We start from the raw sequence: 14,065 nt of genomic DNA on the forward strand, positions 1-14,065 counted from the left end.
AGACGTGGTTTTTATGCAATTATGCAACTATTTTACTCTGCTTGTTGAATGACAAACACATTCCCATTAAAGAGTTAGTTCACCCAAAAATGAAAATTAACACTTTCAGATGCCCAGTAAATAATGACATAATTATCTTGCTGGCAATGGAGGCCTCACTGAGCCATCGGATTCTATCAAAAATATCTTAATTTATGTTCCGAAGATGAACGAAGGTCTTATGGGTGTGGAACGACATGGCTGAGTAATTAATGACAGGATTTTATTTTTGGATGAACTAACCCTTTAAACTCCAGTGATGAGCAACTAATTGCTCAGGGTTGTTCATAAAATGTTGCACATGAATGACTCGCGACCATAAATATAAAGAACTGCAGTGATTTGGCCTCATTACTGGTTGTCCCCTAGTATCAGCAAAGACAGGGACATTCAGACACTCATTGCACTGTTGCGCTCTTCTAAATATTGGTCTGTAGTATACTGGTAAAGTCCTCCATTCTTCTGGGTAGCAGACCTGATTGCGTAAGCTTAAACCAATGTGAAACACCAAAGCATGGCTCTAGGCTGTGCACACAGATGACAGCTTTGAAGTCAAGCTAATTTGTTCTGACTTGTTCTTTAGCATCTTAATTTGCACTGAAAGGCTGAGGAGATTTTCAGCATTTGGTAAGCTACAGCCAAGGCAAATAGATCAGCTGTTTCTCCAGACTTGGGCTAAAGTTACATCATGCCTGGGAGAAGACTGTTAGGGCACTTTTCCACTGAGTGGTACTACTCGGCTCGGCTCAGCTTGGCTCGCTTACTTTCAGTTTGCTTTTCCACTGCAGTTTAGTACCGCTTCAAAGTAAGTGGGATAATGTACTGATCATTATAGTTGCTCCACCTTTACTGCCGTGGATCCGTTCCTCGCCTATCAGTGAGTCTGCACCTTGCCTACTGACCACAGTACAGCTATTTCTTTTATCAAGTTGCGTTCGACGGTCGTTTAAAGCAAGTAGTTTAAAAAAAGTCACGCAAACAAATGATACTGCAGTGGCTGTTACTATTTAAATCTAGCGGGTTTGGTGTCTTGTGATTCAAATCCAATGATGCAGTGTTGATTCTCTCTGACCAATCAGTGATTTGCAGTGTTTACGTCACATTTAGTATCGGTATGGCACACTTGGAACCTCCACCGAGGTGGTACTTTTTAAGCGACCCGTACCATTCATACCGAGCCGTCCCATGCAGTGGAAAAGCGCCAAAAAGTGAGCCGTACCGAGCTGTACCATGCAGTGGAAAAGCGCCATAAGAGTAATCTGGGGCAGTTTAAAGAAAATGGCAAAAGAAAAAAATTAAACGATTGTAATCCTGATAGTATTCCCCCTTTTTTTCAAAATGTAACTGTAATCTGATTACTACATTTTTTGATGTAATTGTAACGTATTATAGTTACTGGATTTTTGTATCCTGATTACGTAACGCTGTTACTCCCTAACCCTGCAAGCGTTCTAACCAACCATAACGCCAAATCCGCCATTTTGACCGGCAAAGCAGTAGCGGGAGTTAGTAGACTGACGTCGGTGGACTTGAAAAATGGTGTGTACTGATGTCTTTCCGCGGTTAAAACAACATTCCTTCTGATGTTCATTCATGTTTATTTGATGCTATAAATAAACGAGTAGGAAGAATTGATCGGTTCACAAGCCACATGAACTGCAATGCAACGTTCTGTCACGACTCATTAAAGAGACACAAAACGGGATTTATTGTTTAAATTTCTTTAAAAATGACTAAATTTGAGACTTTGTTTCATATCAAAAGTAACCTGCTCTGTCTTTGCTCCACGATATGTTTTTCACTGCGCGAGAACATGATGTGTGGCATTAGAGCGGCATAGCAACAGTAACTAAAGGGGGCGGGTCTTTGCGCACAGTCAATTGCATTACTTACTTTTTTTGAAAAGTAATGCGTTACAAGAAAAGTTCTATTTTTTGCAAATGTAAAGGTCCTTTCACACCAAAAGTGAAATGAATGCATATGTATATATATAAAGGGCTATTCAGACATCTAGTGGCTACAGTATGGTATTACAGATTATTTTTTAGTCCTTTGAGAAAGAAAGTGTTTTCGTAGCTGGAAGGCGGAGTTTGCACTGTACAACCATGTTGTTTGCATTTTCTTCCCTACTATATAGAAAAACAGAAGCATGTCCAAATTCACAGTACTGAATATATATATGGTGATAAACACCATATGATGGATACTTTACTATCCCATGAGTCTACGTTAGAGGATTTATGAATGGAGGTGAACTGACACTGGTAGGTCACATGATAATGATAGCATGGCAGATACAGTTATTTGAAAAAGTAATCTGATTACCTGTAATGCATTACCTCCAACACTGCTTGTCTTCATTTGAGATCTTGAGAAATAGTATAATTCCCCTGGTCTAGCAATTTCCAACTTCTTTTGAAATATAGTCATATTATACACATGGAATGTTTACAATAAACTATAGTGAAAAAAATTTGCAGTTTTGTAAATAATATTAATTATAATAATGCAGAAGTCACTAAAGGGCTTGAGTTAAAATACTACAAAAATATGCAAAGAACAATGGAAAATATCAACATTAACAATATTTTCTAGGAAAAATCTAGAAAGAAATTTGTTTCAGTTAATAAATCAATTAATCAAAGTCAATATGTCTGGAATTGACCTGAGCTGTGTGATGTGAAGCTGAACAGTGAATGAACACCGGTAAACTGAAGTGTTTTCTAACGGGTTAATTTGTTCACCCAGACACATCATATACATATGAATTTAATCAAATATATAAACAATATAAACACAATCTAATGAAAATTACAGAAATGTACAAGTAAACATTAACTAAGTTATGTTAAGTATGTGCTATTCAGAATGTAAGTAACTCTTTCTGTGACAATACAATAAAACATATGTAAAACATAGGACAATTAATAGCTAAAGCATAGCTAATTGGTAGGGCTATTTACACTAGAAAGGATAATTATATTTACACTGAATGTAACTAGTGGCTGCACCCAGTACAAATAGCAACGTATAGCATCTTGTTTACACTAAGTACAAATAATGATAAATGCTATTCACACAGACAGAACAAACTGAATATTTGACAAAAAAACTGAACAATGGTGGGCGGAGTTTGAGAAAAAAAACATTGCTAAAAAGGTTGACTATTTGCAGTGCAAAAAAGATGCTTCATAATGAATTCACAAGTTATTTGTTAAATGATGATACAAGTCTAATATATAATTCATCTAAATTTAAAGGATATATTCATCAAAGCACAATAAACAAAACTATAATTTAAGACAAAAACTTTTTGCCATACTCAAAGTAGGTGTTCCCCTTTTTTTAATTATAGTTTTGTTAAATGTATTGTACAGAAATCACTGTGTATAGACTAAAGGCTGGCTTACACTGCCTCAGCCTCAGCTTTTTGTTGGATTAAGACACTAATCCAACAAAACCTAACAACCACTGGAATTTGTTGGGACAGTGAGAACTTAAGCCTTAGGGGCTGAGAGTCCTTAAAGACCTGTGGAGAGCATTAATCGTCTAGATGCTTGCAGACTGGTCATTACACTTTTGCATGAATCACTGCATTAATGTTGAAAGGAAGTTCAGCAGATTGGCTTTAGAGGGGGCCCAAATTTCAGACAATGCAATGAAGAATCCAATAAACTACATATGTGTTTGTAAGCACTGAACTTCAACTTTTGTCACTTTAAATTGGTGATGATTGAAAAAAAAGCATTGCCCTGATATAAGACAAACTTGAGACATTATATGAAAATCAAACATCAATGAACAGTAGGTGTGATCTGTTTTATACAAACTTCTTCCACCTCAACGCAAGTAACAGAGCAATTCACTTCTAAAGGTTATTGTTACAAGCTCCAGTCTGGTGCTAAAATTCTAAGGTATTTCTTTTCACAGTGCAAATTAAAAAGTTATGGAGCCCTCTGGTTGAGGAGTGGGGGGTAAAAGGTGCAAAGTCTCAACCCAAAGTGACCTCTTCAATTGAACAGGGGTCCTCAACATTTGTCAGGATTCTTTGCGTTGTTAAAACGTCAGCCCTTCCTCCTCCATATTCAGTGCACTCAAAAGCAGTTCATGACACTGAATGCTGTGCTAACATTGTCCTTTTGTGAGATCAAGTTCGTAAAGTGTGGCATCTGCACCATGTGGCTTTCTGTTATGCGTATGTGACTGCACAGCCTTTCAACTGGGAAAGCATAAAACGGGACCGTTGTCTGACAAAGCAGGTGTGAACGACGAGCACTGAGGTGTAAATACTTTAACCAATTACATGTGCCCCCCCTAATTATGGCTGCTCAGTTGGACAACATGACGGTTTCAGACATCTCTCTGACAAAATCGGTTCATCCAGCTTTTGTAATACTAATGAACAATAGACTTGGTTACGTAAAACACTGATGAGAAGATCAACACAGGCGATGTTCCTAGCACTTTGACATGAAAACACATGTTCTATCATTGTTTTAGAAATGACCAAAAAATTTTACAAAAATACGTCGGTGTATATCTTCTTGGCCAATGTAAATATCTTGTAATATTATTTTTTTGTGTGTGGAAAAAAAAAAAAAACTTAAGGGTCTCTTAAATCTACTCTTAAAAACTACTTGCATCAAAATTGGTTGACATTCGATTTTAAGCAACATGACAAAACAACTCATCAACCTTAAAACTCACACCCTCCCTCTCGGCACATTGCGTACCAGATGGAAATCATCAACTTTTCCATTCGTGCATGCACAGTCACTTTCTCTGTCCAAGTATTTTTGAGATGCATCATTTTAAACTGCAAATAATGTGCCGCTACAGAGTGTTGACTTGTTGCTCATCAGACGCAACCCTTTCTCTAGAAATTCCAAATACCTTTGGAAATTGAGACTGTTTTTCCTAAAACAGAGGTGCTTTGTGTGTGTGAATGTTTTCCTTAGAATGTGCTTTCTCCAGACAGAGCTGACCTATAAACCACGGTGTAACTAAAGGCTTCTGTGAGGCCCCTCGCTGCCCACTCACTGACAGAAGCCTGAACCTGACATCATCACGCAAACACGAGTTAGATAGTCTGGTTCTCTTTATACCAACAACCTTTTATCGAGTTGATGCTATTTATATGTATACTTGGAACTTGAAGGGATAATTCTCCCCAAAAATTCTGTCACTATTTACTTGTTCTGATTATTGTTATGATGTTTTTCCTCTGTGGAACGCAGCATTTATTTTGAAGAACGCTGGGGTTCAAACAATACTGGATCCCAATGTCTTTCACTAAAAGAAAGATACATTTTTCAAAATATCTTCTTTTGTGTTTCACAGTCAGAGAAGAATGAAATCTTACAGGTTTAGGACAACATGAGTGTGAGTAAATAATGACAAAATTTTAATTATTTGGGCTTTACATCATATCTCTTACCATTATTTGATGTTGTCCATTGTATAATAAATAGTTTTTAATGTTCTTGCTTTTAATAAAAGTATCTACTCCATTATAACTAAATTCATTACACACTTCCACTCTTGATCTTTGTTATCTGTAAACCTCACAGGGATTGTGTTACTGTTTCACTGAGATGTGAACATGAAGCATCGTCCTCATTATTATAAGCCACTTAAATGTGCCCTAGAATTAAAAATTGAATTTATCTTGGCATAGTCAAATAACAAGAGTTCAGTACACGGAAATGACATACAGTGAGTCTGAAACTCATTGTTTCCTCCTCCTTATATAAATCTCATTTGTTTAAAAGACCTCCGAAGAACAGGCGAATCTCAACATAACACTGACTGTTATGTAACAGTCGGGATCATTAATATGTACGCCCCCAATATTTGCATATGCCAGCTCATGTTCAAGGCCTTAGACAAGGGCAGGACGTCTGGATGTGCACAGCTGAATCATCATACTAGGTAAGCAAGAGCAAAAAATGGCAGATGGAACAATAATAACTGACATGATCCATGAACATCATGATATTTTTAGTGATATTTGTAAATTGTCTTTCTAAATGTTTCGTTAGCATGTTGCTAATGTACTGTTAAATGTGGTTAAAGTTACCATCGTTTATTACTGTATTCACGGAGACAAGACTGTTGTTATTTTCATTTTTTAAACACTTGCAGTCTGTATAATTCATAAACACAACTTCATTCGTTATAAATCTCTCCAACAGTGTGTAATGTTAGCTTTAGCCACAGAGCACTATCAAACTCATTCAGAATCAAATGTAAACATCCAAATAAATACCATACTTACACGATTAGACATGCTGCATGATGAACACTTTGTAAAGAATAATTTTGAGGGTTATATTAGCTGTGTGAACTTTGTTTATGCAGTGTTTAAGGCAAGCGCCAGCTCCGTGGGCGGGGAGCGTGAGCATTTAAAGGGGCCGCAGCCTAAATTGACTCATATTTAATGATGCCCCAAAATAGGCAGTTAAAAATAATAATAATAATAATAATAAAAAAATCTATGGGGTATTTTGAGCTGAAACTTCACAGACACATGCAGGGGACACCTTAGACTTATATTACATCTTTTAAAAAGACGTTCTACGGCACCTTTAATCACACTGGGCCCTAACAATTTCAGGACTTGATGATGATAGTGCTCACAATATTTACTTACAGATTAGACAAAGCTTTTTGACATCTGACTATACTGACTATTAGCGGATTATCCCACAAAACACCCATGTGTGTAATTTGGGCTAGGTTAAAGGATTAGTTCACATTACGATGAAAATCACCCCATGATTTATTCACCCTCAAGACATCCTAGGTGTATGACTACCTTCTCTCAGATGAACACAATCAGAGTTATATTAATAAACACCCTGACGCTTCCACACTTTTTCCAAACTCAGATTGTACTCGTCAGAAGGAAGAAAGTCATACACCTAAGATTGCTTGAGGGAAAATAAATCATGAGGTAATTTTCATTTTAAGTGAGCATCCTTTAAGTATGACTAAATTTCTAACAGCGTTAAAAGGAAGAAGGAAATAAAGATTATTATCAACACTTTTGTGTTCTAACTGATGGTATTTTTTCCATAGCACATACAAGATTCAGGAAAAAAAAACAGCACAGATAACTGCATGCATTGTTAGGTGTTTTCACGTTAAAAGTATGGTTACCTAATTTGGGTAGCTCAGGCAAATAAATTGTTAAATTATAGTTCACCAAATGCACTGGTTTTGAAATGTCCCAACTAGTTAAATAGTTTGTTCCTCCCTTTTTACAGGTAACTAGGCTCAATGGCGGAAGAGCTGTTAAAGAAGTAAACTTTTAAAGGGGATCGTTGAGAAAATTGCTGTTTAACCCACCCCCCAAATGGTCTCCAACCATCTGTTACAATGTCGGGGGAGTTTGACACCAGATCTGTCTGTTTCTATGGCAATACACTGCCCTTTTACTTAAAGGGTTGGGGGTTTCAAGTCCTGTGGTTTTTTTCACCTTATATCCGAGAAGTACTTGTCTCACTACACTATCATCCCTTTATCTTTATTGAAATAGGAGATTCACCACCACCACCCCCGTCCGTCATCTAACACAAGGGCAAAACAGCACAACGTGCCCATCCCCCATTCACTGGTTTGTACCCCAACCCCCAAATGGCTAAGCAGTCACATTGAAAATCCCTGCCAGAGAGGAACTATACCATTTGCTTGGCCAACCTTCTTATCTGTTTTAGAGCTTAATAAGTATGTTGACTCTCTTTTGTTCAGTTAAAGGAATAGTTTGCTCAAAAATAAAATTATTTACTCACCCCCCTTCCAAAATCACGTTATTTTTCCATGGAACACACAAGGCAGGACAATTCATTGCCCACAGTCAAGCTCTGAAAAAGGACTGACATATATTATAAGGCCCTATTTCCACCTGGAATTAAGAGGCATTTTGGTCGATCAGATCTCAAGTAGATGAGGGAGATGCATACCCGTTTACACCTATTTTAATCCATTTCTTTTGTCCACTTTTAACAACTTCTGTCCAGATTTTTTCAAAGGGAGGGTCTATGGGTGAGCAAATGTGTTTTTTTTTTTCAGATCTTTCGATCTAATGGGCAAAATAAGGTTGCGCAATTTACATATGAACGCACCTGGAGATGACAGAAAACATAAGGAAAGCATCAGCTTTCGTTTCTGCTCTGACAGCTGCAAGACCATGCCGAATGCGGTGAGTGCATGAAATCAGGAATGGTGAGAGAACATTGTGCTTAGTACGTTTTTCATCTTCAAACCAAAACTGGGTCTTCAGCCGACAAAGTTTAGCTAGCATCTGGCTAGCGCTTCCCATTTTGTTGTGTTAAGTCAGTAGGCAGCCTTTTTTGGCGGTTCAAACGCATTCGACTACATTAGTGTTTCCACTATTAAAGCAATCCGGTCCAATGCTTCTTCGACTATCTCTTTAAGTGGTATAAAAACATATAAAAAAACATCAACTCATGCACTATATTCAAAGTCTTCTAAAGGAAAATAATATAGACGTTTTAGGCTGACATTCATAAAAATCTTCACCTCTCAACACTCCAACAAACGAAGTTGAAAAATGAAAGTGCTGGTATTCCCGATGCTTGGTGCAAAACACGTTCCTGAAAAAGGGAGAACAGGAAAACTGGCGGTACGCTAAAGGTAAAAATGTGTATACCGACCCACTTCAAACACTGAATAAAAACTAATGCAATTTGACATCCCTGGTGAATCAATGTGGGTTTTTTTTAAAACCTGAATTTAAACACAAATAAGATTATGGCAGAAGGGAAGATTATTAGTGAATAAAAACATACATTTTGGTTTCTCCTTGTGTTTCACTAAAAAAAATAAAAGCATAGCACAATGTCAAAGTCAACAGCCCTAAAAACAATATAAAAACAGTCGTTAATTCAGGAGTGGATTACTGTAAAAAAAAACAAAAAAAAAAACAATCGTGATTTTAAGTAGAAAATAGGACATTGTCAAATAGAAAAATTACAGGTGCAAGACAGAGGGACCTGTAAAAGTATTTTATGTTACAGTAAAGTAAGCGGTAGTTGGTAAAGCACAAATTAGGCTTAACAACACAGGTGGTAAACATTACGGCAGTTGGCACCTATTCCACTTCCCTGCAGAACTGTAAATGAAGCTCTAACAACTGTGTATGTTTATGGCATTAGTTAATTACTAGGATTGAATGGCACCATGACTGCAACTGAAGGTGTTTTAGGCTGTTTGTGTTTATTAAATAATAACCAACCTCTGGAAAAACTGCAGTGGAGGTTCACTTTAGGATGCAAGTGATTAGGTCCGCACATGTTTTGAATATGGGAGTCTGTTTTATTGTCAAAAGCACTGTGGTTAGCAGTAAAAATACCATGAAGCAAACCACATTAGACAGTTGCATTTATCTGACTGGCAGGCTATCAGATTCTTCTATGACCCAGCACTATAAGAGATTTATTTGAAATAGATTTCTAAATTGCTCTGGCAAAAGAAAAAAGGTCCCTTAGCCAACGAATCTTCTGTGAAATTACTGCTGGTCTATAGTTAACAGAAGCGGATGCATAGAGAATATGACAAAGGCTGAATAAAAGGCTTGACATTTTGTTTAGGGTTGATTATGTCTTGAATGTTGTAGTTTGTGAGAAAAAATTAGCTCAGTCCCAGTCATTCTGTGGGTATGGCAATGGGATAAAAAGTATGAAGGCTGAGTTTTGTGTGTTTAAAATGGATTTCTGTAGTTTTTCTGCTTAAAGATGAAAGTAATGCATTAAATGTATACGAAATTGAGCTGATCAATTGATCAGATAGGCCAACCTTTAACATTGCTTGAAATGAGTTTTTTCAACATAATTTCATTAAACTACTTAGCATCTTAAACTTTATAAAACACAGTGGCTTCAAAGTTCATGTTTGAGGTGTGACTATGTAATTTTGTAGAATAAAATGTGAAAGTGAAATGTTCAATTAATGTTAACTAAATTATTGCTTGAAATAATAACATTCACATCCATAGCACGAATGATGCAGATGACTATTGACAATAGGTGATGATACACAATGTTGCTGAGCGATGTTGCTTGGATACTTTCCCACTGAAAAATGGGCAACAAATTTTGATCTAAAGTATAGAAGCCGTAAATATGATCAATAATAAAGCTTGTCCAATTGAACACTACTAATAATATTTGGGATTTTACTGGTAGCAATGCAGTTATGAGAGAGATCACACTCCAAAAGGTACAGCATGCTAATTCTCACTGACAAAACAAGCTGCACCTGGATTGGATTTCAAAAGAATGTCAGACAAAATGTGATAACTGCTCCATAGAATCAAATGCCAAATCCTTAAGGCAGTGCAAACTTGTGAACATCCCTCACATTGCCTTACAAATGTAAATTGTTTGCATTTGTTCATCTGATTGGTGGTTAATGTTGCCAGAAGCCACAAATGCTTATTCCAAAATCTTTGAAATACCACTAAAGTTGGATGCACTGACTACATAAAGTTTTAATTGAAGATCACAGGCAACTATATGTCTATCAAATCACATTGTATTGAATATGTGTTGCTCTGTTAAAAACATACCCAGAACCCAGAAAGGGAAGCCCCCCTTAAAGCCTCATCCTGTGGAAAACGCAATGAAGGAAAGATCTTCAATAACAACAACTTCCGAGCACAATACTTGGCAGGAAAAGGGAAAGCTGTTGGTTACAATGATGTTACATTCAGGCAATGCTTATTAAGACATTTATTTCATCCTTCCTTTTTTATGAACAGGGGTTCATTGACAATGGAATGTATTAAATAATATTACATACAAAAAAAAAAAATCAACCAAAAGGTTTTTAAATAGCTCGGATGGAAGTTTAGTTCCTTGCCAATCCAAACTTGATCGTAAGGCTTGACAATAAATTTCTTTCTTGTACATAACATGCACTGTCTGACAAAATGAATGGTGGCATGAGTAAGTTGTTGCCCGATAGTCATTGTCATCACATGACAAACTGACTGAAAAAATGTCACATTGAAACAGAAGTGATTTATAATCTAACTTGGATCTTTTCAGTTTATTGTTTATTGTCTGGGCCAAAGTGAAGGAGGAAGAAAAAACTTAAAATTACACCAACAATAAAACTTAAGAGGAAAAAGGAAGAATGACATTTAAAAAATACATACAAAACTGCATGCAATGCTGTTAAAAAAAAACCCACATTAACAATGGTTCATTGAAATAAATGGGATTTTCTGTGATTTGTTTTTAAAGTGACACAGTTAGGAACTCTAAAACATATTCACCAAAATGCAATCATATACAACTACTAATACTGGCTATACATACACCCTTGTAAAGCGATTAAGATAGTATGGCGGCTGATGGGATAGTTCAAACAAAAATTAAAATTCTGTATTCATTTACTCACCCTTATATCTTTCCAAACCTGTATGACATCCTTTCTTCCTAACACAAAAGAAGATATTTGTCTTGTAAACACCTTAATCAAAGTAATGATCAAAAATGACAGAAAACTTTTACGTTTTGAAATTTAAACATTTTTTGCTTCATCGGAATGGGATGAAACTTGGTGACTTTTGTCGCATTAGCTATGTGAACACACACACACTCAAATCATGGACATGATTCAAATATGTTAAAGGGTCATAAAAAAATAGTCACACTTGGCTCCTTCACAGTCAAAAATTACAATAATTTAGCCACAAAGCAATAAAAAAAGATCAGCGAGGAAGAGATTACACTCTAAAACATTGAGAATACAAAACAGACACACACACTCAAATACACACTCACTTACACACATACAGAGACACACACAACACACTATTATACACACAAATGAACTATAGCTGTGATATGTTCATTTTTGTTACATTTTTTTTTTTTAATTTTGCTTTTATGTGTAACAAAATGTCCACCTCTGTGTTCAGGTTTGACTGTAGTAAAATTAATGCAAAAACTGACACTTGAAATCAACATTTCAAACAAACAAAAAATCTAAACCTTGACAAAAAGTAGTCTTTGAGAATGTCTAAGTATATATCCAAATCCACAACTCAATTGATTCATACAAAACTGCCCCCTAATAAACTAGTCATGTTTTCTCAAGAGATCAGGTTGGAGTATTTTTGATGCAAACAGTCATTGTTATTGTGTGTTTTAAGCTAAAGTTCTGCAACCATTTTTTTAAATCAAAATTCAGCAAAAACATTAATAGGAATAGCCAATATTCTGCTTGTGAATGGAAAGAGCTTCTGTCCTACACCACTACTTGCTAAAAACGCTTAAAGGGTTAGTTCACCAAAAAATGATAATTCTGTCATTTATTACCAAAGTCCCTTTAAGACAAGTCATTTCACTCGGCAGCCATCTTTGCATGATGCCCAGGATGCCTGAGAGGCATTTCAATCTCTTTGAATGGGGAAACATCAAATTCTCCAAAACTGTTCGCCAACCTTACGATTAAATTTCATATTTGAAATCACCAATGAAATCTAACAACAACCGGATCATAAATTTAGTTTCTAAACGCTCGAATCATGACAAAAAAACTGTATTTTTCAGGCTGGATCAAGCTAATGTGCATGCGCAGACCTAAATGCGTGTCTCTTCGGAGGCGCGCGTCTGACTGTTTCTATAGAAACCGGTGATTCTAACGGCCGCTGAAGTGACGCGATGACTTTACCAGTCGGCGATTGGCTCTTATTTAGAAGGCGGGACTTATTCCGCCATATTGTGCGTTACACTTTCTCCCATTCAAACAATACGAGTGACATGTCTTGTGTTATTCTACAGTCTTTGTTATTACTCACCCTCATGCCGTTCCACACCCGTAAGACCTTCGTTAATCTTCGGAACACAAATTAAGATATTTTAGTTGAAATCCGAAGGCTCCGTGAGGCCTCCATAGGGAGCAATGACACTTCCTCTCTCAAGATCCATTAATGTACTAAAAACATATTTAAATCAGTTCATGTGAGTACAGTGGTTCAATATTAATATTATAAAGCGACAAGAATATTTTTGGTGCACCAAAAAAAACCAAAATAACGACTTATTTAGTGATTGGTGATTTTAAAACACTGCTTCAGGGAGCTTTGGAGCATAATGAATCAGTGTATCGAATCAGCGGTTCGGAGCGCTAAAGTCATGTGATTTCAGCCATTGGCAGTTTGACACACAATCTCAATCATGATTCAATCATCACTGATTCATTTATGCTCCGATGCTTCCTGAAGCAGTGTTTTGAAATCGGCCATCACTAAATACATTTTTTTTTTTTTTTTTTTTTTTGTCGCACCGAAAATATTCTCGTCGCTTTGTAATATTAATAATGAACCACTGTACTCACATGAACTGATTTAGATGTGTTTTTAGTACATTGATGGATCTTGAGAGAGGAAATGTCATTGCTGGCTATGAAGCCTCACTGAGCCATCAGATTTCAACTAAAATATCTTAATTTGTGTTCCGAAGATTAATGAAGGTCTTACGGGTGTGGAACACCATGAGGTTGAGTAATAAATGACAGAATTTTCATTTTTGGGTGAACTAACCATTTAATACAAGTTTTATGATATACAACCATTTTCATGCTAAATAAAAAATAGTTTTAAAAAAAAGCACTGATATTGGTGTAAGGATCAATCTTACAACATTAATATTGAAAATATCAATATCAGTATTGATTCATTGGTGTGACATGATATAGTTAGAAAAAAAACCCTCATGAACCAAATACTGGGGTGTGGGAACCCATGAGGCATTTCTGTCACTGCAATGTGCTATTGAGGAATTTTATTTTATTTATTTATTTTTTTACATTTCTCCAAAATATGTGATGGGATGCAAAGCAAGGATGTGATAGTGGGAATCAGATTAAAAAAAATCGGCCTGATTTGAATATATCATACCAGATTTCATACCAGTTCACAGGCCTAAAAAAGGGGGTGGGCAGACGAGGCGGGAGGAGCATTTCAGGAGCCTCTTTGTCCTACTCACATGAA

This window comes from Chanodichthys erythropterus, chromosome 14 (assembly GCF_024489055.1).
Source record: "Chanodichthys erythropterus isolate Z2021 chromosome 14, ASM2448905v1, whole genome shotgun sequence".
NCBI lineage: Eukaryota > Metazoa > Chordata > Actinopteri > Cypriniformes > Xenocyprididae > Chanodichthys > Chanodichthys erythropterus.